Raw genomic sequence first — 26,451 nt, 5'->3', positions numbered from 1 at the left:
TCTGTTGACCAAGTCCTAGCACTTCCTCCATATAGAACTAGGCAAGTGACAGTAGACACATATTTATATTGGCACTGAAAACACTTGCTAGCTTAAATTATCAGTATAAAAGCTACAAATAGTATATAGATATATAATATATATACTAATATATATTTCTGTCAAGTATTATATGTTATTTCACAATTCTTGAAATAGGCTATATTGTTTTAAGTTGGACTATGAATTCATCATAAATAACATTTTATTTGTTAATGTTTATATCTTGTTTCTCATCCATTTTAACTACTGAAGTAATAGGTAGCATATAAGAAGGCAAATGATACAGAAGTAAATAGGTTCCCTCATCTTTCTTTCAGTTTCTCTCCTGGGAATAATAAGTATTTTCTTTACACATCTCTATGTCCATTTACACATATAAATATCCATACATGTCCCAGATCTGTTCTTTACTGCTAATTCTAACCAAATGAGATCATAACGTCATGGTATTCTGCAACTTCATTTCTCATCTGTCTGTATTCAGTGACCATCTCTCTAGTTGCTAGAGTCTAGTTCAATATAGAGAGACTTAACTCATTCTGAGTAGTAGCTATTTATTATTCTGGAGTATGGACAGCCTAAATCACTCAGCTCTCTTCATTTTGATGGATAGGGAGGTGGTTATTGTTTTCTGTTAAAATGAATATTTCAATAAATATCTGTAAGTATATCTCATATTAAAATAGTTTTATTTCTGGAGGTTGCAGTTTTAAGGTATCGTTGGTGGGCTGAAAATAAACGCATTTAAGCTTTTAGTAGATGTTGTCAGATTATTTTCCAGAAGTTTCCAGCATCAGCAAGGTGTGACAGTGATGGTTTCTGAACATGCATTTGAGCATTGAATATTAATGATCTTCTAAATTTTGTTATCGGTTTATTGGTTTAGAAATAATATGTCACTATGTTAACTTGCATTTCACAGTTTTTCATGTTTTCATTGACTTTTTATAATTTTTCATCATCAGATTATCTCTTTCTATCCTTAGGATGCATTTCCAATATTTTTCTTTTCATTTTGTAGGAGTGTTTTAGTTGTAGTAGGGTTGCGAACCATTTGCCTATCACATGTTTTCCAAATATTTTCCCTCATTCTACTATTTGCCTTTTGACTTTATTCATGGTATATTTTGTTAAAGAGAAATGTTTAAATTATAAAGTTAAATCTATCTATCATATCCTTTGGGGCTGTCCATACACATTAATGTAGGATAAAAATGTCATTAGAATTTAAATTGATCCAAATACAAATTAATTTATTATCAGGAAAACGGCCAGAAATGAAGTAATATCTGTTAGTTAAACTCTTTATTTTTCCTCGTGGCTTCTCACTTTCCAGTCTTGTTTTAGAAGGTATTTTTCCACCTTGTCTTTGAACAATATTTCAGAATGAGTTTATTTTTGCACTTAGATTTTTTCAGTCTGTGAAATTCTGGTCAAAAGTCTTGCAGGGAAGTGGTACCTGGCTGGTTCAGCTGAGTCTACAACTCTTGATCTCAGGGTTGTGACTTTGAGCCCCATGTTGGATGTAGACATTACTTTAAAAAAATAAAATCTTAAAAAAATAAAGGTCTTGCAGGGAAGATTACAGGGCTGGGGAGCCTTCTGGAAAGGGTTCCTTTGCTCTTAAATGATGTACAGAGAAAGATGATCTTTCCTCACCTTTGCTCTGGGAGGCTGTATGAGGTGGGGTGTATATCCAGTGACCACAGGGAAACCAGCTAAGAGGACAGCCAGTATGAAAGCTGAGTGGGCATAACCGAATTACAGGACCATCTACCCCTTATTCTGGTTTGCTTCTTCTATTCATTCACATATCCATCTGACAGATATTTATTAAGACTCTGTTATTTGATAGGTACTGTCCTAGGCTTTGGAAATACAGTGGAGAGTAAAACAAGTCAGTACCTTGCCCACGCACATGACTTTCCAATTTATAATATCTTCCATTGGTTTTCAGTGCATGCCTGTTTAAGTGAAGCAAAGTTTGCAGAAATTACCCAAAGAGTGTAGGGTAAACATACACGTTAGGGCAGACTTGACAAATAAATTGTTTTCATCAGGATGTTTTGGGCTGCAAATAACGTAAAGCCAGCTCATTCAGATTAATAAGGACATGCATTTCCTTGTAGTAACAGCAAGTCCGTAGATAAGTCACACTTGACAGTGTGTTGATTTAATTGCTCAGCAGTATTACCAGGGGCATGAGTTCTTTCCAAATCTCCCTTGCACGGGTTTCAACCCTGTGCTGCTCTTCTTCAGGGTCATCATGTGGCCTTTGGAAGCACTAGGAAAACATTGCTTTGTTCAGATCTTCCAGAAAGGAAAAAAGAAACATTTCCTCACACCCAGAATATCACTCCTTTCTTTCAGTCTATTAGGCCAATTAAGGACCAATAATAAGAGCCAGGAAATTTTTATGAACTAATTGGCTTAGTGTCCTTACTCTCAAACTTTAACGTAGCTCAGTGGTGTTAGTGTGTGTCAGAATCACCGGGAAGCTTCGTTACAAGAGAGATTGCTGGGTCCCATTCCAGAATTGATGATTCAGTAGGCTTGGGGTCAAGCTCGGGAATTTATATTTCTAACAGATTCCCAAATGGTGCCGATGTTGCTGGTTGGGAATTACTGATTGGAGTAATGCAGGTGTACCCTTGTGCCCCATACTTATTAGAATGGCCAAAATCCAGAACACTGACACGAGCCCTTGCTGGTATGGATATGGGGCAAAAGGAACTCTCAGTGGTGGCCAGTGCGAATGCCAAACTGTTCAGCCACTGTGCCAGGCAGCTTGGCAATTTCTTACGGAATGAAATCCACGCCATCATGTAGTCCAGCAATAGAGCTTTTTAGTATTTACCCTGAATAGTCCAAAACTTATATCCACACAAAGACTTGCACATGATGTTCACAGCAGCTTAATTCATATATTTTTGCCAAAACTTGGAGCCACCAAGATGTTTTCCAGTAGGACACTAAATAAGCCGTGGTTCATCTAGACAATGGAATATTATCCAGTGCTAAATAGAAATGAGCTATTAAGCCATGAAAAGACATGGAGGCAATTTAAATGCTTATCACTAAGTGAAAGATGTCGATTTAAAAGGACTACATATGTGGGGCGCCTGGATGACTCAGTGGGTTAAGCCTCTGCTTTCCACTCAGGTCATGATCTCAGGGTCCCAGGATTAAGCCCCACATCGGGCTCTCTGCTCAGCAGGGAGCCTGCTTCCCCCACTCTCTCTGCCTGCCTCTCTGCCTACTTGAAATCACTCTCTCTGAAATAAATAAATAAATTTTTTTTTTTTTAAAAAAAGACTACATATGTAGAATTCCAACCGGAATTCCAACTGAAAGAGGCAAAAGGAGGCAAACAGTGAAAAGATCAGTGATTGCTAGAGGTTAGAGGGGAGGGAGGGATAAATAGGCAGAATGCAGAGGATTTTTAGGGCAGTGAAGATACCCGGAATGATACTGTAATGTAACTTTTCAAAACCCATAGAATGTACCACACAGAGCGTGAGCCCTAATGTACTATGGACTCTGGCAGAGAATGATGAGTCAATGCAAGTTCATCAGTGTGAGGGGCATGTGTGTGGAGGCAGGTGTAAATGGGAAAACTCTACTTTCTGCTCAGTTTTGTTGTGAACCTAGTCTAATAAAAAAAAGAAAAATGTGTATCCTTGGGTCTAGAGATGGATGCGCTATCCCTGAGTCACAAGGGAGGGAGAATAAAATCTGAACGAAATTAGGGATTCGGGGAGCTACTAGAAAGGACAGACGAGAATGAATGCTGTTTAAGAACAGACAGGGTCCTCTCGGTCCCATATTGAACTCGAGTTGGAAGAGGCGAGTCCAGTCTCAAAATGATCCAAAGGAACCAGAGCCGTTGAGAAAACTGCTTATTGGTGGTTTGAGCTTTGAAACTACAGATGATAGTTTAAGAGAACATTTTGAAAAATGGGGTACACTTACAGATTGTGTGGTGATGAGAGACCCCCAAACAAAACGTTCCAGGGGTTTTGGTTTTGTGACTTACTCTTGTGTTGAAGAGGTGGATGCAGCAATGTGTGCCCGACCACACAAGGTTGATGGGCGTGTAGTGGAACCAAAGAGAGCTGTTTCCAGAGAGGATTCTGTAAAGCCTGGTGCCCATCTAACAGTGAAGAAAATTTTCGTTGGTGGTATTAAAGAAGATACAGAAGAGTATAATTTGAGAGACTGCTTTGAAAAGTATGGCAAGACTGAAACCATAGAAGTTATGGAAGGCAGGCAGAGTGGAAAAAAGAGAGGATTTGCTTTTGTAACTTTTGATGATTATGATACAGTTGATAAAACTGTTGTTCAGAAATACCACACTATTAATGGGCATAATTGTGAAGTGAAAAAGGCCCTTTCTAAACAAGAAATGCAGTCTGCTGGATCATAAAGAGGGCGTGGAGGTGGATCTGGCAACTTCACGGGTCGTGGAGGAAACTTTGGAGGTGGAGGTAACTTTGGGCGTGGTGGAAACTTTGGTGGAAGAGGAGGCTATGGTGGTGGTGGTGGTGGCGGCAGAGGTAGTTACGGAGGAGGTGATGGTGGCTATAATGGATTTGGAGGTGATGGTGGCGACTATGGTGGTGGTCCTGGTTACAATAGTAGAGGAGGCTATGGAGGTGGTGGACCAGGATATGGAAACCAAGGAGGTGGATATGGAGGTGGTGGTGGAGGATATGATGGTTACAATGAAGGAGGAAATTTTGGAGGTAACTATGGTGGTGGTGGGAACTATAATGATTTGGGGAATGATCGTGGACAACAGCAATCAAATTATGGACACATGAAGGGGGGCAGTTGTGGTGGAAGAAGCTTGGGCAGTCCCTATGGCGGTGGTTATGGATCTGGTGGTGAAAGTGGTGGATATGGTAGCAGAAGGTTCTAAAAATTTTTCAGAAGAAAAGGGCTACAGTTCTTAGCAGGAGAGAGAGCGAGGAGTTGTCAGGAAAGCTGCAGGTTACTTTGAGACAGTCGTCCCAAATGCATTAGAGGAACTGTGAAAATCTGCCACAGAAGGAACGATGATCCATAGTCAGAAAAGTTACTGCAGCTTAGGAAACCCTTCTTGTTCAGGGCTGTCATAGCCACAGTTTGCTTTTGATTAATGCAATGTAGTGTCAATTAGATGTACATTCCTGAGGTCTTTTATCTGTTGTAGCTTTGTCTTTTTCTTTTCCTTTTCATTACATCAGGTATATTGCCCTGTAAATTGTGGTAGTGGTACCAGGAATAAAAAATTAAGGAATTTTTAACTTTTCAAAAAAAAAAAAAAAACAAAAACAGACAGGGTGTGTTATACAAGTTGATGAATTGAATGCAGTATTTGTAGTCAAATTACTGTTGAGAAATTAGGCAAGGCTTGTTTCTGATTTTGACTAAATGTTAAGTACTAGCTATAAGTCTGAATCATCTAATAGATAATATCTGATTAGAAATATCTGCAGAGAATGTTGCTTTTAATTAAAAAAAAATCCTTGAGTTTAGTAGGGATACTAGAAAAATTTACTCTAGGGATTAACTGGAAATCCATTCTTTATACTCATTGTGGATCTAAACTTGAGTTCAGTTATAATGAGAGAAATTTACATCACCTGGCTTGTTGAGAGGATGTTGGGATGCAGCTCTCCATGGGTCTCTCTTGCTTCTGCATACCTTGCCAGCAGAGGCACCAGTGATCTTTGTTCTGGGCTGTTTCAAGGCTCTTTGGACAGGGAACGGCCTTGAACAACACAATTAGTACCTCTTTCTGGAGCAGAGAACAAGCTGAATTACTGCTCAGTATAACAGAGATAATCTCTCTCTCTCTCTCTGGAGCAAAAGGCAGACTGGTTTCCTTACACCCATAAGAAAAGACTTGAATTCCCTACACCCATGGTTCTTCATATGTACCACAGACCTACTACGTGTGAAGCATGATTGGACCCGTGGGACTCTGGAGGCGGGGGAGCCCACAGCAGCAGGAAGTTCATGCTACTTGCTGTGTCATTCATAATAAAGTCGTTTGTTTCTGACTTAGAAATCTTGCTTCTCCTGTCAAGATCCATGACATTGGGGCAGGTTACTGTTCATCTGAAAGGTGGGTAAAATGGCAGCCCCTTCGCAGTTAAGACACACACCCTAACAGAACATACTTAAAAGAAGAAAGATTGAGTTCTTAGTAACTTCATTTGACACCTACATTTTGGTGACTGGGAAGCTGAGTCGTGGAAAGCAGAAGCAACTTGCATACGTGCACAGCAAGTCTGCACAAGTGCACAGCCAGTCTCATCGCACAAGGGCACAATGCGTCTATTTGCACAAGTGAAGTGATCTCTTTGCACAAGTACATAGCAGTCTGCACAGTGCACAGTCAGTCTGTTTACACAAGCACACAGCAAATCTATTTAGAGAAGTGCCCAGGAAGCCTGTTTGCACAAGTGCAGTGAGTCTCCTTGCACACGTGCACAGCAAGTTTCTTTGCCCATGTGCACAGTGATTCTGTTTACAAGTGCCCAGTGAGCCTGTTTGCACAGTGCAGTGAATCTGTTTATACAAGTGCACAGCAAGCCTGTTTGAACTTGTGCATAGTTTGCACAAGTGCACAGTGAGTCTATTTAGCACAAGTGCACAGTGAGGCTGTTTGCACAAGCATACAGCAAGCCTATTTGCACACATGTACAGTGAGTCTGTTTGCACAAGTGCACAGCAGATCTATTTACGGAAGTGCCCAGGAAGCCTATTTGCACAAGTACAGTGAGTCTCCTTGCACATGTACACAGCAAGTCTCCTTGCCCATGTGCACAGTGATTCTGTTTACAAAAGTGCCCAGTGAGCCTGTTTGCACACGTGCCGTGAGTCTATTTAACACAGGTGCATAGCGAGGCTGTTTGCACACGTGCACAGCAAGCCTGTTCGCACACATGCACAGTTAGTCCGTTTGCACAAGTGCACGGCGAGGCTGTTGCTGCAGAAGCAGCTCTCAGAGGCCCTGCTTGCCACTCCAGGAGCACTTTCCTTTTTGCCTCACCAAAGAACCCGGCCCTGTGAGTCAAGCCTACAGCCCTGGTTCAGAGTTGATTTAAGGATGTGATGGGACAATAAAAATCTCTCATTTCAAGATAGAATCAGATCAAATGGACATAAACGGCGTGGGGTGGCTAGTTGCATATAGCATGTAAATATAAACTGACAGAGTTATTTGACACTAAGAGATACCTGAAGGAATAAAAGATAATTATCTGCCAGGGTCATTTAGGCTGTAACTCTGCTAAGAACTACAATGTAAGATTAAGTGACCTTCTCTATTACTTCTCAATTTGTGTGTTTGCTTGTTGCTACGGGTCTGAGGCCAGGTGTTAATTTATTTTAATTTATAAAGTGGAACTCTGACCATTGGTTATTAAACATAATTTCTAGCCAAAAGGATATATAGACTTAGTGAGGTGATCACATTCAATGTTTCATCCTCAATTAAACTCTCAGATTGGCCAGTTTGTCCTGCTCATTTATTAGGGGTACATTGGTAATACTTTTTTTGTGTGTTTTGAAATATCAACACATATCTTTTTTTGCTTTGAAAGAATTTCTTTTTAACACCAGGAAATCATAACTTGTTCTTTGTTTCATCAATATGGTACCTGACCCTTAGAGCATACTGATCAAATCTCAGCTGTAATTATTTAAAAGGTTTGTATTATAATAGTAAGGTTAAGATATTAACCATCATGAAGGGTCTGTAAGCAGGGAATGGCATAATCTTTCCTGTAAATTCCAACACTGTTTCATAATTTTTTTTTTAAAAACAAAGACACTTTCAGAATTGGCTGTAGCACCTTTTAAAAAGCAGTGCTTCACCATGGAAGCCGACAGGAAGCTTTAGGCTCTACACCTGGGTTTTCACTGAGCCGCAGGCCCATGGCAAAGAAAATTGAATGTTACCGGGGTGACCTATCTGTAAGCTGGGTCTTTAATTTCATTGTGACTATCGAAGCTCTCACTGTAGCTAAAGTGAAAACAGCAGTGAGGGCAGAGGGATGATTTCTTCAGATGATCTAGCTCAAGCCATCAGAGGAAATCACTGACCCTCTGTCATAGTTTGCTTTCCTGACCACCTCTGTCTACCCTGCCTATGTGTATGAAACATCCACCTGTTCTCCTCCAGCATTGAAGCCTGCAGTTTCTCAGAATGACTTTAAGAGAAAACAATAATATAGAATATTCTATATATAAAATAATTGGCGATTTAGAAGCAGAAATACCACCACTTAACACTAGGTAATTCTTTCTGATAAGATCATCATTGGGCACTTAGGAAGTATTTTAATAATCGGTTTGGACACGTATACCTAAGTTATTCTCTTGGAAAGTTGATGAATCTAGGTGTTTCATTTGAGACAGAGAGTTAACATGTTACATAATGTACTTACTAGTTCAAATGAACAACATTTAAAGTAAACCTTCTTCTCCCAAAGAGGGCGTAGAACCCTTACTACATTTGCATTATTTATCTTTTCCCAGCACTTTATGCTCAGAAAGTGATATCGTTTTGAATAATTAATAGCAGAAATAAAATATAAAGTAAAAATGAGAATGGGGAAGCACAGTCTCCTGCATCTTGGTGTTGTAGTTCATGCCCCCTTGTCACCGTGATGTCTGTTGGCAGAGCACAGACAGGAGAGGCCGGGCTGGGGTCTTGTGGCGGGGGGCGGGGGTGGAGGAGGGGTTGGCATTTTAGTTGAAGCAGCTTTGGACCCATTTCCTCTCCCCGCCTGAGAAGGATGGCAGGGCAGGGGACCAGCTCATCCACACTTGGCTTCTGTCACCCCCAGGTGCATGTGTGTGCATCTCCCCAGCCCTGTCCTCAACCCAGCCCAGAGGAGCTCGGAGCCCACTGGCCCTGCTGCTGCCTCCAGGTGTCCCAGACACCCTGCTTGCCCTCCCTGAGCATCTCCGCCTCTTCATCCCTAAAATGCAACCAAGCATCTCCCTCTTGCCTGATAGCCTTCTCCCCCCACACCCTCCTGTAAATATTTTTACCGCCCTTGTCTCTCGGTTCAATAAATCATTCCATAAACTGCCCACTCACTCTGGCCAGGAAAGTAGGACTAACCCCTTGACTCTTTCCGCTACTTTCTCCTGCATGGAATCCATCACCCAATCCCGCCCATTCTTCTTTCCGAAGCCTGCGGGCATGGAGGAGATTTGTCTGCAATGGCCCCACGCTGACCACTGCCCCTCAGCCCGGCTCACTGCGCACCCTTCCAGCTCATCATCCCAGGTCCCTTTTGTTTCCCTCCAGCGTTTCACTGTCCGGGGGTAAGAGCTTTATTAAACCTGCAAGTGTCATGGTACCAGGTCTGCACAAAAAGATGGTAAAATGCAGACCCCTCACTGCTCTTGGGCCTCCTGTCCCCTTCAGGGCTTTGTTCTCTGTCCCCATTCTCACAGCCTGACATGCTGGGTGTTGGTGCTGTGTGTCGGTCTCCATCCACCCAAATGTAAGCGTGGGGAGGACAGGGCTTTTCATCATCTTGCTTGCTGTGTTTGGGACATAGAAGGCACGTGAGGAGTGGGAATGGACGGATGGACAGCTCTGGCTTCCCTGGCCCTCAGCTGTTCCCCCTGGCTCCTTTGCCATCTCAGTGTCAGAGGGATTATACTCCTTCACTTCCCTCCCTTCTGGCTGCTCCTGCCTGCCTGAGAAACATGGGGAAAGTGGAGTTCCCATGTGTCTGCCCTTTGTGTCCCTTCCTCGGGGGTGGGGGTGGGGGGTTTCCCTGAACTCTTTCTGGCCAAAGGAACCATGTGTTCCCCTGTAGCCATCTTGTAAACATCTGATCTCTCTGCTACCGCAGAAGCCTCCAGATTTCAGGAGTAATATCTGTGTAATTCACTGCTGTAAACGCAGCACCTGCCTGGGGAGGGGATCTCACCAAATATTTAGTGACTGAATCCGCATCATATAGCATCTGGATTCTCATCTAATGAGCAGGGAAGCCAAAGTTTTTTCCTCACAGGAACCACTGACATCAGTCAAGGTGAAAGGCAGTTGGTCCCATTCCACACCCCACCATCCTTTACTCACCCGACCTGGTCTCCCAGCTAAAGGCTTCGGATGCCCAGGCTGCCCCCTGAGGAATAGCTCTTGTATTCCAATACATACACCTAAGTGAGTATAAGTCTATAGACATTTCTCCAGTGCTTGTGGGAACCAGGAAGCTTTAGCAAAGCCGGAGAGGGTTTTCATATTCAAGAGCCAATGCACCTGACTGGACCCTCCCTGACAGCTTACACTGTAGTCCCGGTGAACCTTTCCCACTTTGCTGAGCACGTCATTCTCTGTCATCTCTCCACATCTTCTCACATGTTGTTCCCTTCCTCAGAAATGCCTCTCTTCTTCTCTGCTTGTCAAACACTTAGCACATCCTTCCTATAAACTGTGAGGCCTTATCAAATCCACCACATAGATCGTGCCCTGCCCCTGTGCTGCCTAAGACTTTGAAAGTATCTCTGTTTGCTTGAGTCTCCACTACTTCAGACATGTTTTCTGTCCCTGACCCCAACCTTAGTTTATAGGGTGAAGAAGACAAAAACACAGGCTTATTGTCTGTCTGTCCTGCGTGCGTCAATGCCCGGCATACACGCGGTACTTAGCTGTAAGTTCTGTCGAGGTCAGGCTGCTTTCTCCTTATAGTGCATTTTTCCTGTCTTCTTCGCCACCAGCCTTTTTGGAGAAAATAATCTGTGAAAGGTCATTATCAAGTTATCTCAGCACGTATTTAATGTGTGTTTAGCTGCTTTACTGTCACATAAAAACGTGTGGTAGTAAAATAAAGTAATAAAGCTGTCAATAAAAGCTCCACTTCCACTCAATATTTAATGCTAAAGAGCCAGAAACATTTGAGATATCCACCCATAATAGTAAATCGGCATTATCAGGGTTGGTAGGTGATCAATTTGCCTTGAAATACTGTTATCTTGATGAGTAAAAATGTAAATTGTTAGAATACAGTGTAGCCTAGAAAGCGGCATGTTTCAGCATTCCTTATGGACTAGTTTCCAAAGAAAGCCAAGTAAGAAGTTGCCCCATGCTGTGAGGCCGCCTCGTGCTTTTAAACAAAGACCAGCAATCACGGTCATGGAAGAATGGAGAAAAATGCCCGTACTGGTACTGAGTGCATTATAATTTATAAGGCACTATTACACCCATTTTCTTACCTAATCCCTAAAATGATTGTGAGGTGGCTAACAGTATCCTTATTTTCAGAATCAGGAAACTGAGGTTGCAAGAGGTTATGATTATTCAGAGGTCACACAAAACTAAGAGACAGCTCCTGATGTGTCTGGTCTGGATCAGGTTCTTTTTATTAGAGCACAGCTCCTTCACTGCTAGGGAACTAAAAATTTTGAATTGATACAAATTTAGAAACTATTGAGAATAACTCCCATCGTGATTGCTATCCCAAGAGTAACGTCACAGAGTGTCCGGGCTAGGAGGACTCTGGAATCATTGTAGTCCTAACCACCATCCGTGAGAGAGGAATTGGAATGCCCCTGGAAGGTCTTTCAGAGTCTGGGGTACATTTCTAAAAACGTCAAACCCATTGTCCCTGACAGCATAAAACTTTCAGAATTCACGGGAAAGTAAACCTTTATTTCAAAACTATTCTTTGAAGTTGGGAGATAAAAGGAGAGCTGTCTGAGGCCCAGTGCTCAAATAAAGGAGCTAAAAACATTTAAAAAAAATTCTAGAGAGCTTATCAGAATTTGAAATGAATGTGATAACAGATCCCCTATAGTTCAAGTCCTCAGTACTGTGTAACAGGGCTTAAAGCAGCTTAGCTCAGTCTAACACACACAGAATCAAAGCCTTTTGTAGGGCTTTTGAAATGTGTTTTCATTTTCTCTCAAATGAGAAAAGCAGATTCCTTACTTTTTTGTACCTGATTGCTTAGGAATATTTTCTGTTTGGTGGTTCCAGTCCATTCTTAGAGCAGCAGAGAAACACAGTAACACCAAGCCTGTGATTGCCAGCCATTACCTGGGCAGTGTGTCCCGGTGTCTCTGTGTGTCAGGAAGAGCGGGCCTTGTTTCAGTGAAGATCGGAAGCTCCAACCCACTGGCGGTTGCCGTGGGTGCACATCCCCAGCCAAGGCCCCAGCTGGAAGGAGCCGTGATCCATTAGCGTCCAACAGCAAGGCAGGGGCTAAGTTAACTCCACATCAGTATGCAAAGGAGGTCAGGTGTGGAGTGGGATGGTCCAAATTGAATGACCATTTTTTAAACTCGGAAAATATCTTCGTACACAGTAATTGATAGTGGTGTTCTGAGTACGTGTTTGGGGCTGAACTGCCCTCCGCCAAAATGCATACGTTGAAGTCCTAACTTCCAGTCTTCAGACTGTGACTGTATTTGGAGGTGGGGATTTTAAAGAAGTAATGAAGTTAAAATAGGTCATTGGGTCAGGTCCTAATCCAGTATGACTGGTGTCCTTGTAAGAAGAGGCCATTAGGACACAGACAGGCAGAGTGCAGGAGACAGCCATCTGCAAGCCACGAAGAGAGCCTTCAGAAGATTTCAACCCTGCTGGCATCTTGATCTTAGCCTTTCTAGCCTCCAGGACTATGAGAAAATTAATTTCTGTTGTTCAGGCCATGCAGGCTGTGGTCCTTTGCTAAGGTAGCCCTAGCAAACTAATATGATTGGTAACCCCATCATGGAGACTATCAGTTAAATAGAGCTTTCAAGCTCTAACTGTACCCCCAAATCTATCTTTATGTGTCTACTCCCCCCCCCCCCCCACCGACCACAGTGTGCCTCTGGAGAAACAGGTGTAGAAATTGATGTAAGGCCTTGTTAGGTTGTGTTTAAATAGGAGTTTATAAGGATTATTCTTACATTATAATTAGAAGAAGGTTGACTCAGTTGTGATTATGTGAGTCAGTTGAAACTGTCTAAGCCACTGGTAAAGAAACATGGGGAGAAATATTTACTATGTCTAATTGTTCTTAAATTATTAATAGCATAAGCTGTCACTTCACAATACTTAGTACATAATATACGTGAAAATCAGTGATGGGGAAGAACAGTCCTGAGTATTTCTTGGCAATGTTCTCGTCATTCCACCAAGTAACCATTTGCAGTGAGCAGAGGGCAGGCCTGCAGCCAGCAGCTGTCAGTGATCCTCGGGGCACAGAGGACAGGGAATGGGGACCCCCAGTCTCCAAGACACAGTGAAGGCCGATGCTGACAAGGACCTGGGTGATGTTTTGATTTCCATTTTAATCGGTTTAGAAAAACTGATGAAAAACAAATGTACTTAATGCTCTCGTGAATATCATGCTAATTTTTCAAACATATCATTAAAGATTAAAAACAGTGTTTTGTTATGATTCGTTTGTTTCTGTTCACAATGCTTTATTATTTTTGAAATTTTAAGTAAAAAAGCCCTTTTCCTTGTCTTGGATGTCCTCGAAAGCAAATATGTATTTGAAAATAAAATTATTTAGAGAGCCTTCCAATAGTCTGAAATTTTTAGTGAAATAAATGTAACCCTTTTGTAGGTTTGTAGTTGGAATAGTGAATAGAACCTTTCTAGAGCTGGTTAAAAGAAAAGTCATAGGAGTCCCTAGTAAGGGCTTTTAATTTTTTTTTTTTTATTGTGGCAAAATATGCATAACATAGTACCATTTTTACCATCCGCAAGTGGATAACTCAGTGACATTAAATACGTTCACAGTGTTGCCTATCACTACTGTCTATACTCATGACACTGCTGTCATCCCCAAAACATTGGCATCATCCCCAAATGAAAGGACTCATGCAACCTAACTTCCACTTCTTTCTTCACCCCTAGGCTCTGGTAACCTCCTTCTATTTCTGTCTCTTCAAATGTGCCTACTCAGTCCTTTATATAAGGGCCACCATACAGTATTTGTTCTGCTGTGTCTGACTCATTTCAGGATAGTGCTTGAAAGGTTCATCCATGTTGTGCCATACATCAGAATCTCATTCATTTAATAGCTAAATAATATTCCACTGTATGGATAGAACACATTTTGTTTATCTGTTCCCCTATCGATAGGCATTTGGGTTCTTTCTGGTGCTGCGTGAACATTCATGTACAAGAATCTGTTTGGATTTGAAGGGATTTTGATGCACGTCGGATTTGGGCCCCATGACGTTTTAGCTTGAGTTCAGTGGAAACCCCGGGAAGACCAACTGTGGAGTTAATAACTATCACTAACACCAAATGTTAGAGAAAATGGTACCTTTTCTTAGATATTTATCTATACCTTGCCTGTTGCATCAGTGTATATTCAAATAAAATTCATTGGAATGAAATAAGGTGAAATGATGTATGTGGTTGTGTGTGTGCAAAGCTTGGACCGTGTTTGCTTCTCGAAATGTTTCATTGCTGCAGTTTAACTGAGATGATTGTCAAACACAGGAGGCTCGCCTGCACACAGCCCGCACCAGTCACCTAGACGGGAGTGCCTTTCCCCTACACAGTGCCTTTTAATAAGTTGCCTTTTTCCTCTCAAGAATATGCTGTGTGTTCATGTCAGCCCTTTTCTGTGTGTATAAATGATGGTGAGGCCTTGGGGGCAGGAGTCCGGGTGGATTGCAGGAAACTTGTCTCGGTGTGGTGGGTTTCACAGGTGACAGGGTGTTTTTAATGGTTTCTTACATGAATGATTGTTGTAGCTAATAGAGGCCTTGTGGAAATGATTCAGATTAATCTCCCGGTTTGCTTGAAGCTTACTGACCCAGTATAATTGAGTGTAATTTGGTGGAATCAGTGAATTTAGGTTCTTCCAGTTAGTATCAATGTATTAAAATTGAGAATGAAAAAACCTAATTTGCTTTCCTACTTATGCCCTGACATCAGAGGAAATATTATGAAAGAATTGGGGATGTTGAAAAAAAAAATTCTCTTTGAAAACCCTTCGCACCCCACCCACTTTTAAAGACCAAGTGTGTTGACCACCATTCTTTAAGTGAGGAATAATGCAAAACAGAGGGTGTAGACTTTATTCCAGGGACACAGCACTTTTAAAAGCTTGAGGATTGGGGGGACTTTGGCAGTAATGTTAATGGAGTTACGATTGTTTGGGACTGGACAATGGCTCATGATTGGGGAGGGCAGAAAAGAAGAAAAGGACAGAAAGAAGAGTGAGGGGATAAAAACAAATTTAAGACAGTCTTCAGAACTGACTATTGAAGGAAGACAACTATTTGTTTGTAAGGAGGTAGCACCTAATAGAAGCCTTGTTCTTAATTTCATCAACATCCTTGCAGCAAGGACTTTTCCTTAAAGAAGGAGGCCAGCTGCACAAAGCAGATTTATATTTTTGGGTAGCAACCCATTCCAGCAACTTCATGTAGAACGTCTTTTGTTGGGTTCTGTTTTAAGCTAATGAGGTGTTAGATGCCTAACTCAAGAGAGCTTGTTTCCATTAGTAACTGTGTGACACTAAGGTTTTGGCCGATGGTCCCTGTGGTTCCTGAATCCCGGAAAAACACGAGCAGTGAATGCTGAAAAGCCTTATGTGTAGGAAGTCCATAATTTATGGAAATGATGTAAGAAACAACCCATCATAAGAAATATCCATGACATTTCGGATTCTCAAGATGAACAAACTCTTGAGAAGTATAATGTTTGGCTAACTGTTTGGGCATCCTATGGTTCAGTCTAGTTGACACAGAAAATTAGCCATCACAATCACGATTGCCAGAACATACATTTAATTTGTAAATAGCTAAAAATTGTGCTGCTTTTAAGGCAAAAGTCCATATGAGTTAAACTGTTAGTAAACACATGTATTAAAGTGACATGTGTTTGTTATTAATCAAATCCATTTGTTTATGCTACTCTCTAATTTGTTATGATCTCACTATAAATCAATAAAAAATAATGTGTTTGGATTTTTACAAATATATTTGAATAACGGCATTCTTACTTCTTATGAAATCCTCAAATCGATTCTCATTTTTATGCAAAAATAATTATCGATATGGGACAGAGCCTTAGTTAAGCAAAGAATAACCGCCCTCTATGATTCAGCTGGAAATAGGACCCTTATATATAAATATTCATGTTTATGGACATTAATCTAAGGATCTTTGACCTACCTTTTAGACTAAGGATTTTTTTTAAAGATTTATTTATTTATTTTAGAGAGGTGGGATGACGGCAGGGGTGGTTGCAGAGGGAGAGAGGAAATCCCAAGCCCAAGCAGAATCTCTGGTGAGCATGGAGCCCGACAAGGGGCTTAATTCTCATGACCCTGAGATCATGACCCGAGCCAAAATCACGAGTCAGACGCTTAACCAACTGAACCACCCAGGTGCCCCGAGACCAAGTTTGATAGACACAGAGGTGTGCTTTACAAAGGCCACCTCACCCAATGGGAACCATACATCATGGAGCCACAAGAAGAGAGAAAACAATTCATCTTGAATGGCAGTCTCTGCTAAATGTTCCTGTAGGGGAAGTCAACAAAGTAGTCGGCTTTTACAACAGCCAACAGCTTCTCCAAGGGCTTACTCACCTTCTTCAGTGGCGGCATGTGCTTGAGCAAACCACTCGAGTTGGAACACAGCCAGCGGCTTCAAGGCCTGTGAAGAATGATGGAATAGATTGGTGAACACCATGGTGGCCACTGAGGAGAGAGACGACCATTCCAAGATCTTGAGTGAGACGTGGCCTTTTAAAGCAAGCTGCAGTGTCTGATCCAAAGCGGAAGAGTGAGCCATGGAAGCTTGAGGCAGCAGAGTGGGGTGCCTGGTTCAACACGTGCCTGAACTCATCAGCCCTGCACCTGCCTCCTTCCCTCACTTCCTGTAACAGTGTTGGTGAGGGAACAAGCCATCAGGACTCTGCCGAGTAGGGCTGGCACTTCTCACTCCTGTGTCCTCCATTAGGTCACAAAATCGTAGGCCCCTCAGAAACTCCACGGTGGAGCTCTTGTTCTGATTGAGGGTACGGGTGGCTTTGCTGCCAAATACTGCCCCTTCCTCAGCTTTGAATGGCCCAAACCATGGTGACAACGAGATGTGTGTGTCTGTATGTGTCTGGCCTGAAAGGTTTTCTGGAAGTTCTACTGGAAATTAACAATATCACCTTTGAGACTAGACTCAGGCAATCCTGTGCTGATGGACGTCTGGAGGAAAGGTGTGGTTTTGGATCTGCCTCTCTGCCAGGCTTCATGCACACTGACTTTCGTGACTTTGGAGGGCTCTCCCTCATATACGTATTCCAAAATTAGAAGTTATTATGGAATGATTCCAAGAATCATGTGGGCAAGTCTGCATTGCCCATGGGCCACACACTCCTATCTCCGTGCTGATGTTTCCTCTGAGAAGAGGCAGGCTGTGTCGCTGCTCATTGCCCCTCTTTACTGAACCCCAACAGCCAGTTGGCCTGATGAGGTTGCCAATGTCAGATGACTGTCAGGTTTATGGAAAACCTGTAGGCAGAAGGCTTTAAGACAGGCCTTACTGAACAAATCGTATCTACTACTGTTAACACATACATTTCTGTCTCTAGCTCGGAGTTCACTGTCAGTGCCTGCTCTGGATTATCACTGATTTTTCCTTTCCTCAAGCAGGGCTGCTTCAGCTAATGTCAATAAAGTTCAGAATTTTTAAAAAGTTATTATTAAATGTTGAAAACGGTTCTTGATTATTTTGGCCATCAATGGACCACCTGGGATGGATAATAGGAAAAATTGCAGGCCATCTACCCACTCACCTTCAAGCTGCGTCTAGATTTATGAAGGCCTACCCCAAGGCAGAAAAACCACACACCTGGAATGGGCAATGAATAATGGACATTTAGGGGCCTGAATGCCGGTGTACATATATGCACATAGTCTCTGTCTTCCTTTTCTTATGTGAGCTTGGTTTCTAAAAATCTCATTAATGCTGAAAATCAAGCCCTGAGGAGGGAAAGACTCTCCTACCCTCAGGAGATAGATAGGTAGATAGATAGATAGACAGACAGACAGACTGATAGGTTCAGGTAGCAGACCAAGCACTTCCTTACCAGCAATGACTTGACCTAAACATATCCTGACTACTTAGCACCCACCAGCAACTGCTATTGTGTAGGTGGGCATCTGAGCCAGTGCAGAAATGACACAACCTTAGGTCATCAGATCGTGACATGGGATGGAATATCCTGATAAGAAAGAGAAGTGTGGCCAGGAGGAGCTGGGGGTGTTGTTTCTCGGTTCTTGTGAGGACCAGCCCTACATATTCTACCATGCTGGGTTCTCCAAGTATGGTCCCCAGACCAGCCATATCAACATTATCTGAGAACTTACAAGAAATGCAAGTTCTCAGACTCCCAGCCCAGAGGCATTGACTCAGAGACTCTGGGTGATGGGCCTACCAGTCTTGGGCTAACAAGTTCTTATGGTGATTCTGAGGCATTCTAAAGTTTGGGAACCAGTAAATAATTACTTCTCAACATAGGTGAGGTAAAGCAAATTTCACTTCATCATCCCATGATCTCAATCCTCCAGCTGCCATGACAAGTCAAAAGTGTTCACTCACCAACATGACCAGTAAGTCAAGGGACTCACAGGTTTGAGGAGTTTTGTTTTGTTTTAAGATTTTATTTATTTCAGAGAGAGAATGAGTAGGAGGAAGGGGCAGAGGCAGAGGGAGAAGCGGGCTCCTCACTGAGCAAAGAGCCCAATATGGGACTCAATCCCAAGACCCTGAGATCATGACCTGAGCCCAAGGCAGACACTTAACCAACCAACTGAGCCACCCAGGCGTCCCTGGGGAGTAATTTTTTAATTCCAAATTTTTCTTTTCTATTAAAAACTGAAGTATGAAGTAACATCCTCTAAAAATTCTCTACTGGGGGGCACCTGGGTGGCTCACTGGGTTAAAGCCTTCGGCTCAGGTCATGATCTCAGGGTCCTGGGATCCAGCCCCGCATCGGGCTCTCTGCTCAGCAGGGAGCCTGCTTCCTCCTCCTCTCTCTGCCTGCCTCTCAGCCTACTTGTGATCTCTGTCAAATAAATAAATAAAATCTTTAAAAAATAATAAAAATAAGAAAATATTCTTTACTGGGATCAAAAAGTAAAATGGAATATATAGAATAGTCTCATGCTTGCTCTGGGGTGTTTATTATACAGAGTGCTTCTTACTTCACTGTGGCTGAGAAAGAGAGCTGGCAAAGTGGGCATCTCAGTTCTAGACCCCAGAACCAGTGTTCTCCAGGTGACAGAGAGAAAAACCCCCCTCCGTCAGAGCACGTGGTTCCTACACTTGCAGGTCTCCTCTGAACCTCTCACATCTGCTCAGTGAAGGACAGACCAGACCCTTCCCTCCTGCCATCTTGAAGATTACAGAGACAGAGCAAGAAGTAAACCTCAGCCAAACAGTCCTAGCTGTGGCTCAAAGCACTAAACTAAATCCCTGGGAGTTAATTAGTTACGAACATTAAAGATTTTAAGAGAGTGTGTATTTCCTTGCTTCCATGTAAGTGCACCCTAGTCCAACGGCTTCATGTAATCTATAGCTAAGGGCCTGTGACCTACTAGGTGGCCTCCCCTAATTCTGTGCTCCTTGGGCTGCCTCTTGGCCTTCTGCCTGGGACCATTCTATTTAAGGAAGCTTATGTAAAAAAAGAAGAGAAATATTCACTTTCCTTTTCTTCCCCAGGGGAGCACCAAGTTCAGTCACTTGCTTCCTGCCAGAAGCTCCAGGAGTATAATAATAGTTCTGGCAAATGGGAGCTGAGTGAATTCTTCCAGACTTGAAAAGCATTTACTGAAACTTTTCTGATGGCCAGGCATTGCCTGTGTACAAGGTACATACCTCTGGGGGGGGGGGGGGGAATGGTAATTCTTTCTTCTGGGACTGACCTGTAAAAGCTGTGTGGGCCTCAGAGCAAAGGCCTGTTGTGGAGGGGGTCTCAGCTGCACTTGGAATTCTGTAATCCAAATCACTTTCTCTGATTTGAGGGTGAATCAAAGATTGTTTTGAAGGCTAAAGTGATTTGGGCTTTAAATTGGAAGCAGCCAGTCATTTAGAGTGAGGGTTGAGAGGTTGTATGTTATATAAAGCCCTTGTTTTAAAATAATGAAGAAGCATCAAATCAATGTAATTCTGTAGTTTGCGGATTTTTCCATTTTTAATGTAAGTTGTGTGTGTGTGTGTGTGTGTGTGTGTGTCTGCCACGTGAGTGGTCTCTATCTTGTAGAGAGCTGGATAGAAAAATTGCTCTGGCAATTCATATTGATAATATGTGGCACTAGTTAGCATATTTTGACTGTTTGCCTGCTTATCTAGTGGACTTAAAAAAAGAGAAAAAAGAAAAGAAAATGTAAAAGCTGCTCTCACAGCCTTGGAACTGAGTAATACGAAGATGGGGAAGGTGTGGGCCTGAGTCAGTACCCTTTGCAGCCCCCATAGTTCGGTTCCGAAGATGGCTGACGTCCGACGTGATGGAAGAAAGTCCCATTGAGGAAAAGCCTGTAGCACTGGGGCCAGAAGAGATGCTTTCATGACGACTTGCCATACATTTCACAAAGCTAGAAGAACCCATGAGGACAGCTCGTGGCTTGTGGCAGAAGTCAGAATAAATCCAGAATCATAGGAAGAAACTCAACCCCCACCCTACTTTCACAGGACACTTGAATTTGTTTTGTTTTAATTTCCGCAAGCTTTGTATCTGTTGATAAGTCCTTTCCCTTCAGTGGTTCTCCTTCACCCTTGCTTTTCAATGAGGAAGATTTTTTTGGTGCATTTAAGTAGGGACTGGATTTGCATTTCGGTAGACTCCAGCTGTCTTGTTATGTAAATGATAAGCACACACTATATTGTATTTTCCAAAATCATGTTTGCTGCTTGTATAGCTGAATGTTAAATTTATTTTAGAGCTTTTTGAAAGAATGGTCCATTGGGCACGGCTGGTGGCTGGTGTGACAATACACCTAAAGGCAGGGTAACAAAGCTTTGGAACAGGTAGATCTCAGTTAAGAGATCCCCTTCCATAATCATGTCAGCTGTGCTAGAACAAACAAAATCTCTCAGAAAGGGCCACTGATGTACTAGCGACATAACTGAAATAGCTTCAGGTACTGCATATTGTCTTTATCCTGTTAGAGCAAACAGGCTCACTTTTGACTAAGTCCTATCTCTTCAAGGTTTTTCTTCTCTGGCTCTAGCCTTCTGATGCGCAGATAGTGCTTCACTTCAATACACAGTTGTCTACATTCAAAATGCTTTTGCATCAGTAATTCCATCGAACTCCCAGATTATGGCTGTGGTTGACATAGTTCCCATTGTATAGATAGATAAACTGTGGTTCAGCTATGTGAAGACTGTCCCTGAATTTTACCAGTGAATGGGATCACGGGTCTGCCTCCAAGACTCCAGCAGCCACCTCCAATGGAATTTCTCATCGAAGAAGACTGCCTTTTTGTCACATCAAGGGTAGCCTCTCCCAATTTAGAAGCCTAGATACCTCCTGGGGTGCCTGCTTTTTTTGTACCTCCTGATTGCAGTTACCAATAGTTGTATTATCATTATTACATTATTATTGTGCAGCTGAAATTCATTTATACTTAAGCAATGCCTCAATCTGTCTTTCCTATCATAAGCCTTTTCCTTTTGAATTATGGAATAAATGGCTTTTCTTTCCTTCCTAAGTGATTTCAGGAGCTCTAGGACAAACCTGTCTCAGAGATGGAGAGAGCCTTCTGAGCATCCCCCTACAGGATCTGTGGAGCTCTGCCTGTAAGCAGGAACTGAATTTATTTGGTTTTAGGGTAACTTAGGGGTAAGAGATATAAGGATTATGATCCCTTCGTCTTATGATGGTTGCATATGGTCCCTGAAAGCCCAAGTGCAGCTTTGTCAGAAGGATGACCTTGAGACCTTGCAAACCAGCTCCTGCCAATTGGCAGAGATTTTGCGTGTTTTGACTATCAGTTAGAACAATCTATTTTTACATGGCGAAGAGCTACCACTCCATGAATTACTGCTAGCTCATGTCCTCTGTCTCAAGTAAACATGTATAAATATTTGGAGAGATGTCAGAGAAATCTCAACATCCTTATAAAACTTTATTTTAAGAGTAATAGTTGTGCATAGCCATGATCAGTGTTTCTGTCAGGAGTTGCCACGGTCCTATCGGCCTAATGAATGTTTAGCAGAAAACATTTGCGTATTACATGATGAGCCCCCCCATCTGACCTTTCTATTCTTGATGAATCACAAATATATTAGAAAGTCCTTGCATCAAAATCATTGTTGTAGGTTTAGATCAAAAGGGCATGTGGTGAAGGCAAATTCTCCTCCTACTTATCGGTTGGATTTTCTGAGAGTGGAAGCTGCTGTGTTTGGGGCCCCGTTTTCAAAAGATGAGGGTGAAATCTAGCAGGACCTTGTATTCCTAAAGCCATGGTGTTCCCAGAGTCCAAATTTTATGATGGCTGTGGAGCACTGGGTCACCTTCATGGAAGTACGAGGTCTCCTGAGTCAACGAAACACCACCCCAGCTCTCATCTTCTGTGCCACCCACACTACTCAAACAGGTCCTCAAGAGATGGGCCAAAAGTGGCCCAAGGGTAAAAGGGTCTTTTGTATCTGTTTTCATATATTAGCATAGATTTGAATATGGATATTCTCTGAGAAATCATCTGACTCTAGTCAGGACTCTCTGCACTCTTACTTCGGGAATCGTCCCAGTTAGATAACCTACATTATTTTGTTCTCAAAAGGCTTTATGGGTTTAATTGTCATTTCACTTCTCTGTAGGGTATTGTCAACTTTACCCAAATGGAAACACTGCATCCTAACCCTTCCTTCTGAAAATTAAACACTATCACCAGATGGCTGTGTATTAAATTCTCTGAGAACCAAGAAACTGCACAAAAATGTATTTGTCCCTCTACCCTCTGCACCATTATTCTTGACCACATCCGACCTGCCGATTCCAAATTTCAGGGGTGGGACCTAGAAATCTGAATTTTTACAACTGGGAGCATTTCTTATGATCAGGCAAGCTTGGACCATTGGACTAATTTTGTGAGCAGATATTTGTTACATAAACACCACCTTTAATTTTTCCAACTAGCTTGTGCTGAGAAGCCCTTGATGCTGAATCCTGTCTGTAATGTTGGAACATTCTTGAATGAGTCAGGTAAATAGGTAGTGTCTTTTTCAGGTGAAATCAAGACATAGCAAAGTCAGATGACTTGCTTGTGGATGCTTTGCTAAGCCATCAGGTGAGACTAGATCCAAAAGAGGGCTTCTCAACCAGTTCTCCTGCTGATTTAACAAATAAGGAAAAACTGCGGTTGAGGTCCCTTGTTGTGGAGAATGAAGAGAGCTAGCAGTATAGAATAGTGGAGTGGGACCCACTGTTTCAATGTCAGTGTGAAATCTGCCATGGACCACCAGGAATCTTCATTCTAAACCCTGAAATGTAACACTGCGTGCAAAACCACATCTTAAATTATTTCATACATTGTGATTATTTCCAGTGGTAGATTCTTGTCTAATGGTTAAAGACGCTAGGAGAGGAATCAATCCTGATTCTTTGATTAATTTGAATTCCTCTCCATCATTGCCTTCTGATGCCTGGGCTGCCAAGTGCCTTCCCCCTTGTGCAACTGTCCTCACTTCTAAGAGGCACATCTTTGCCTCTTCTTTAAGGTCCACGTAATATCCACAGAAATGTTTCTGTGGAAATTATCCCTGAGCTACGTATGAGGGATTAGCAGGTGGCTTTGTTTGGAGAACGGAAGATCCACACGGCGGTGGCATTGTGTGAGAGACAGTGCCTGCTTCGTCACATAGCGATGTTGCTGCCCTGCTCCCAGGCAACCTCAGGTCCCCCTCCTCCTCTTCTCCCTGAAATTGCAGAGTACGCGTGCAGTGGGAGGTCGGCAGTTCAGCGCTACGCTATACAGAATACATTTCTGAGAAATCAATAAACAGCAGCTGACAGGACTAACTATGGAAAAATTACAGGCTGACGAAGAAGGTTGGTGAAAGGTTAGATCTTTCAGCTTTAAATCTTCAGAGAAAGGCCCCCCTTTTTGTTTTATAGTTTCAAATAAAATGTCTTTCCTTAACTGTTTTTGGGAATAGATAATTAAAGAATAAGAGAAGAAAGTGTTGCCTATCCTAGCACTTGAATGCTCTGGCTCCAAACTTAAATAACAAGTCATGTTATTTCTTTGTATTTGGAGGTGATTGGAGGTTTAATAATGTGGTTGGTTGACAGAGAAAAAAAATAGCGGATTGTTCTCTTTGACTTCACGTCGCTTTGGACGTGCATGTTGCTTTCTTCTTTCCTCTGAAGTTTTGGAGGCTTGCTAAAACCAAAGCATTGTTGCTGGATGCCCCAGCTCCTTGGTGCTCGACTCCATGGAAACCAGCAAGTGCTTAGAGATCCACGCTGACGTCACTCCCTCCCTCTGCCTTCGTTGTTGTGCATAAGTCATTCATCAGGCACTGGGAATACAAAAAGGTGCAAGAGCTAAATCCTGCCCACTCAGAGTTTAGACTCTGGGGGAAAAGCGAAGGGTAAAATTAAACGCTTAAGAAGAATGTAAGGAGGCTTAAACCCAGTCAGGGGTGAATGGCATGGGACTGCCCACAGGTGTGCATTCTAGCCCTGCAGAGGAGACGCTCAGGTAGTGGTGGTCACAAGACAAGGCTTCCTAGAGGGTTGGGAATGTAGGCTGAGCTTTGAAAGCCAGGCAGCTGTTGGAGAGGTATCAGCGAGATAAACGGAGTGGGGGAAGCCAGGAACTTTCAAACAAGGCAGGGTCTACAGTAGCCCTCCTCCATGTAGAAATGGATCTTGTGTGCTGAGTGGGATTTCATGTTGAAGTATGGTTAAAAGATGAGGCATCATCAGACAGTAAACAAAGCAGTTGTATTTCCTCAGCTTCTATAACTTTTATTATTATTAATATTATTTTCTCCTCCTTCTCCTCTTCCTCCTCCTTCATTTTCCTCCTCTTCCTCTACTTCCTCCTCCTCCTTCCTTCTTCTTTCTTTCTTCTGTCTTCTTCCTTTTTCTCAGAGCCTGAGAGGGTAACTTACCTACTCCAGTTAGAATCCTGGTTTTCTGCCTGCCAGCTGAGAAACCAAATAAAGCCCCTTTGCTTGAAGCCCCACTTTTCTTCCATGGGAAGCGTGTCCATTGAACTAAATGACATCCCTGTGCTTTCCACTTTGAAACAGAGCACTTCACTCTGCCGTAATGAATGGGGGAAACTGGGACTGGGGACAATAGAAGGAAACCATGTTGCCAATTTCTTTTCCTGAGTTCTGTTTTTCTCCGTTAAACTCTAATACCTATCTGGATATCAATTCCCTTTACACTCCTATTGATAGTAAAACACTAAATTGTTTGGGAGTGAAAAATTTCAAATACAGGTGCACAGATTCGAGTTTGCTGGGCATTTCTTATACATAAGTATCTATTCCGTCCTGAAATACATAAAGTAAGAAATCAGAGACTGTTTTGTGAAATGTTTGATGACAGATGTGATGCCTGTAGCAGCAGATAATGCAGAGATGAGGACATTCTGGGCTAGATGACTTTGTACAGTCACTTCATTGTTCATGAGATGGTTTTTCTTGTCTTCCTTTTTCTTGATGCTGTGACCGAATTTGTGTTCCCAAAATTTCTTTGGTCAAGTCAGTTCCCTGCTCAAAAGCCTTCCGTGACTTTTGTCTCACAGGTTAAGTACAAAGTATCGGGCTTTCTTATCTGGATTCGCCTTCTTTTCAGTGTTATCTCTTACTGTTTTCCTTTATGAAAATTCTGTTCCTTCAGGCCTGATTAGCTCACAGACCTCAAATACATCCTGATTTTCATACCATTCTGGCTTTGTTGGAAGCAGGCTCTCAGCCTAGCCAGATTTTCTCCATCCCAGAAGACTCAGCTCAGGAAAGAGGATTCACGATGTTGAAAGAGGAGTGGAGAAGGAAATAGCAAGATGTCTGTATCGTGATTCTCCCTAGGATATGTCGCCGCATATAGACAGGGCATTCAGACACAGAGGGTCAAAGTAGTTACAGACTCATTGAAGATGGAGAGAGGTTGAGATTGGGAGGGGAAGATCTATACTGAAGACGTTGGGTGTAACATACTTTGTTTCCACAACCAAAAGACAAAAAAAGAAGAGATGGGGATGCCTGGGTGGCTCAATCCATGAAGCGTCTGCCTTCAGCTCAGGTCATGATCTCAGGGTCCTGGGATCGACTTCCGCATCAGGCTCTCTGCTGAGCCTGGAGCCTGCTTCTCCCTCTGCCTCTGCTCTTCCTCAGTGCTAATGCCCTCTTCTCTCACTGTCTTTCAAATAAATAAATTTAAATCTAAAAAAGAGAGAGATGGGAGGGGTT

The 26,451-nt window shown here is 42.5% G+C and overlaps 1 protein-coding gene and 1 pseudogene across 14 annotated transcripts in view; both read left to right on the top strand.

Moving 5' to 3' along the window:
• The window catches only part of PTPRM (protein tyrosine phosphatase receptor type M), a 793,799-nt gene that overhangs the window by 401,922 nt on the left and 365,426 nt on the right, over positions 1-26,451 (top strand). The window lies entirely within an intron of this gene.
• Positions 3,830-5,123, top strand: LOC123954353 (annotated as a pseudogene).

This window comes from Meles meles, chromosome 12, assembly GCF_922984935.1.
Source record: "Meles meles chromosome 12, mMelMel3.1 paternal haplotype, whole genome shotgun sequence".
Lineage (NCBI taxonomy): Eukaryota > Metazoa > Chordata > Mammalia > Carnivora > Mustelidae > Meles > Meles meles.
Note: the sequence above shows the minus strand (reverse complement) of the source record. Positions and strands in the feature narration are given on the sequence as shown.